The sequence below is a fragment of the Sprattus sprattus genome, assembly GCF_963457725.1.
Source record: "Sprattus sprattus genome assembly, chromosome: 3".
Lineage (NCBI taxonomy): Eukaryota > Metazoa > Chordata > Actinopteri > Clupeiformes > Clupeidae > Sprattus > Sprattus sprattus.
This window is the reverse complement of record NC_137922.1, coordinates 20,694,271-20,699,270: the sequence shown is the minus strand read 5'-3', so window position 1 is coordinate 20,699,270 and position 5,000 is coordinate 20,694,271. Positions and strand designations below refer to the sequence as shown.

Here is a 5,000-nt window from a genome sequence, read left to right as displayed (position 1 = left end):
ACTGGGAATAGGCAGGAGAATGGTCGAGGTAAAGTCCAAGGTCGGCAGCACTAGAAACTTAATTAATTAAAGTGAACACGGAGGAACACTCGAGGAACAATGGGAATACACAGAGAAATTACGAAGACTCAACGAGTAACAAGAATACAGCTACTATATAAAACGTGGATAACAAGTGACAGGTGAAAACAATTAAGGCGGTCAATACAAGGGAAACGAACTAAGAGACAGACCGGGAACACGTGAGAACACAAGGGATACATGCTAGGAACAGAGCACAGACCTTACATTAGGTCAGTGTGTTGGTCGGGGTAACGTACGTGTGTGTGTGTTCGTGTGTGTGTATGTGTGTGTGTCAAATTTGTCACGGAACAGATACGGAACTGAACAGATAGGGAAACCACGGAAGTTTCGGGAAATGGTGTTTATTTGCGGATGGCTGTTTTGTTTTGACGTGTGGCACAGCAAACATAGGATAGAGAATGGCCTTATTTGCCGATCGAGAACACAGCATAGCAAACACAGGATACAGGATGGCCACACAGGGAACGTTCGTCCGTAGGGAACCGTCCAGCCCAGGAGGGGCGCAGGCTCAAGGCGCTGCCTTAACTAAAGCGCGAGTTCACACAAACACGTAACAGAAAACAAAGAGGCAACCTCTGGCTGAAAATAAACTATAACTATAAAAACCGGAAGGTAAACAAAACACGAGTCAAACTCGGAAACGGGGTGTGAAATTAGGCGAGAGGTCAGTGTGTCAGTAGGGGTAACGTGTGTTGGTGTGGGGTCATGGTCCATGTCATTAGAATTTCAGGTTTATGCGTCAGAACCGGATTGCTCTTATTGCAGAAATGCTTCATGTACATGTAATGCTTCATTAGTTAACACTTGATCAGTCTAGTCCATGTTGTTACAAGATGGTAACAGTCAGGACTAGGGTTACTAATGTGTAATTACATGTAATAACATTATATATGATGTATAATTATATATGGCTGTCATGATTAGGAACATAGTTTACTTACCTGAGAACTGCATACAAATGTGTATTAACATTCTTAATTACTCAAGTTTTACACATTGTACCAAATGCGTCCTTATAGATTGAATAACATCCATTGCTTTTGTGTTTCAATGGGAATAAGAGTTCAAGTGGTTTTCTACATTGGCAAGTTAAGTATTTTAAGTTCATTGGCCTCTGGTTTCTAAGTAGCCTGGTGACACCAGCCTACGTATTTCCGCCTGAATTGATTTCAAGCTTATACTCAGTCTGGCCCAGCCCCATTGACAATCGTTTCCAGAACTCAAAATTTTGCCGGACCAATCAGCGAACAGTTCAGAGCTGTGACGCAAAACTCGCCTTGCCGAGTTGCATGTAGTCCAGCCGAGTTTGTAGTTTAACAGTATAGCAAAAATTGCTACGGAGGAAGAGACACGAAAAGCTATCGGAGAAGTTGTCTCAACTCTCGAGAACATCAGAAAATTAAAAGGAGAACAAGAGTATTTTCTTGTAAGTTTTATGATTGGAAAGGACGTCGTAGCTCTTCTCCCAACTCGCTTTGGGAAGAGTTTAATCTACCGAATGCTTACTAAACGTTGCTGATTGGTTAAGGGAACTCCAATGATTTTAAACCTCAAGATAAGCACCCGCCCATCTCGGAAACCAAAATGCATTGGGTTGGCCCAGACTGACTGACGGAATGAAATGGAGTCACAGTCTGGTAACGGCCAGGCTAGTTTCTAAGTACATTAATGAGAAATAAATGTGTATCAATTTGCCTACTTACATGTGTTTAGATATAGTGTTTAGTGTCATGTACAATACAGATACTGACTGTCTGAAGTTCTACCAAGAAGGATTAACATTTTTTTTTTTGGAAAAGTTAAACAAAATGTTTGGTAACCAATGGTGCTTTCATATTCAGCATGCCCTTTGAGTTCAGCCTAATTTTTTTGTCTAATTTGAGAGGACAAGTATGTTGTGGGCACATTGAAGTTAACACAAATAACAACGGGAGGTCTGCCTTTGGCACGCCCAGAAACAAGGGAATATAAATTAGGTCCTATTTTTTTCTCCCCACAACCCCCCCCAAAAAAAAGCCTCCCATCACAACAACCAAACAAAAGAGAGCAGACAAAAAACCGATGGCCGCCGTGCCAGAGAGCAAATATAGTGGTGGAGCCCAGGCAGCCGTCCGACAGCAAGCGCAAGCGTGCACACACAAACACACATACACACACACACAAACACACACACACACACACACACACACACACACGATTGCGAGGTCAAGGCCAAAGGAGGCAGGACAGAACCAAAACGATACCAAAGGAGGTGGGGAACGCACCCCCCTCCAGAAAAAAAAATTCCTTTGGTGTCCCGTAAACACAGGCCTCGAACCTACCAGGCCTACACCCTTTCTCTCCTCCTGCACCCCCTTCCCTCAACACTACACACACACACACACACACACACACACACACACACACACACACACACACACACACACACACACACACACACACACACACACACACACACACACACACACACACACACACACACACACACACACACACACAGACACATACACACACACAGACACACACACACACACACACACACACACACACACACACACACGCACACACACACACTCACACACACTCACTCACTCAAATACCCCGGTGATCCTGTCCTTCTACCCTCCTCTCCCTCCTCATGAAATGAATACTCTGTCTTTATTCGGTGTTTGTTCAAAGGAGCTTAGGTGAAAATGAATAGTTTTTAGTTTTCCTCACTCTTCTGTTTTTGTGTGTGTATGTGTATGTGCCTGCGTCTGTGTGTGTGTGTGTGTGTGCGTGCGTGTGTACGTGTGTATGTGTGTCTGTGTGTGTGTGTGTGTGTGTGTGTGTGTGTGTGTGTGTGCGTGTGTACGTGTGTATGTGTGTGTGTGTGTTGTGTTTCTCACTGCTGTGTGGTTTCTGACCAAAATTACACAGGGTGGCAGTTGGCTATTTTCTCTCTGATTGGATTGTGTCCTCCATGGCCTTTGTCCCGGTTTGTGTCTGTGAAGTCCTCTCCCTCGCCAACGCTGAGCAGCGCTCGCTCTTTAATTAGCCTCGGCAGAAATTAAACGCCCTGATATTGTTTATTTTGTACTATCGTGATTATAAACAGTATCAAGCTTTTATTAGAAAAAAAGGAGAGCCTGGTATATTTAGCCTGGGAGCACTTGAAAGGCATGAATGGGTTGATCTTTCCTGTTGTGTGTGTGTGTGGTTTTTTTTCTGTCCTTTTCTTGTATAACGGGAGTCATTACAGAACAAGCTTGCTAGTTTGCGTACAGTCAGTGTGATTACAAGGGTTTGGTGCTGGGGAGGGAGTTTGGCTTGAAGATTGAAGAAACAACTTGTGTGAGAGGTCAGTGTGTTAGTGTGTGTGTGTGTGTGTGGGGAGGGGGTCTGTGTGTGTGTGTGTGTGTGTGTGGGTCTGTGTTTGAAGTGCTCCAGTTTTCATAAACAGATGGTCTCTGAATTGTGGATCGTGTGTCAGACAAACACACACGAGAATACAAGCATACAACTCACAAACATATACAAACACGCATACACACACACGCGCACACACACACACAAATAGACAAACACACATTAAGCCTCGCCGTCTATGGACTGGCATTTGATCTCTGCATTTGATTTCATACACAGTAATGTGATTAGCTTTGTTTAGCTTAGCAGTTCCAGAGGTGGCCCTCAAACCAGGCCTGGGGAATGTGTGCGCATGGATCCAAACACAGACACTGGGAAGGGCGGACGGAACGGACCAGATGGATGGAGGGGAGAGCAGAGGAGAAGTAAAAAGTCAAAGTCAAAGTCAAAGTAGCTTCATTGTCAGTTACTTCAAATGTCAAGAAATACAAAGTAATCAAAAGAACGTTTCCCACTCTCCTATACGGTGAAACATATAAAGTGCGCAGGCACAACAGATAAGACAGGACATTACCTAATGCTAAGTAGAACATACAGACAAGACATTACATAATACAAGTAGAACATACAGATAAACGTATATCAGCATAAGTTTTCTTATAAAGTGAGGTTATGGTAGTGCATAGTAGAGAAGAGAGGGAAGAAAGATCTGTGAAGAAATAAAAGTGCCTGGAGGCAGACAACGAGGCTTGAGGAGGTTTTCTCCAACGGGGTGGTGGTGGTCAGATCGCTGGGGCCTGGTGGTCAGCTGAAGCCAGCGAATGGTGGAAATAGACGGCTCTGGGTGGATTGAGGCCTTGACCAGATGCATGGGACAATGCGTGCGCAGGGAGAAAATGACAGGTCTCGGATAGTGGTGGCAGGGAGGACATGTCTGTAATACACACATGTTAGAAGTTGGGTCGTGGAGAAAATAAAGGCTGCTGAGAAATGAATGCCTACCGTTTCTCAGAGGAATGCAGACACAAAGATAAACAAACATGTTTTGGTTTTTGCGGTTTCTGGGGAAACTCTGGATGTTTTCTTCTGACAGGTAGAACTTGTTGAAACAATGCTTTACCAGTGGATTGGATTCTTGATGGCGGTTTGTGCATAAAGTAACACTGTTCAGTTTGTTACACACTTGTTCTTCAAGCCTCAATAACTCTTAAAACATTTAACGTCTGTTGAACACTTGAAAGTTTTCTGTGTTCTGTATTTTCAGGTTTAACTAATCTGCGAAGTTTGAACAAAGTCTTAGAGATACAGGCCAAGTTAGGAAGCCAGGAAGTAAGGTTTTATTATTTTAAATACAGTTCTGGGCTGTGATTAAATAGTAAAAGAAAAGCATGTCCTCTGTCCTGTCCTAACCATTTTTCCTTGACCTCATTAATCAAGGAAAGATATTAAGCAGAATTCCTATAGACTTACTTTAAAAAACAACCGTGTGCTAAGAGAATCTGACAGCACGTTCAGTAGGCTATGTAATTATGCGACGGCGGATGTTTTTTACGCCTGTCACGTTTGTT

The 5,000-nt window shown here is 43.5% G+C and overlaps 1 protein-coding gene across 1 annotated transcript in view; it reads left to right on the top strand.

The window, feature by feature from the left end:
- The window catches only part of LOC308362239 (DNA-binding protein SATB2-like), a gene marked incomplete at both ends in the record, with an annotated part of 18,759 nt that overhangs the window by 1,817 nt on the left and 11,942 nt on the right, over window positions 1-5,000 (top strand). The gene's annotated exons all lie outside the window — the stretch shown is intronic.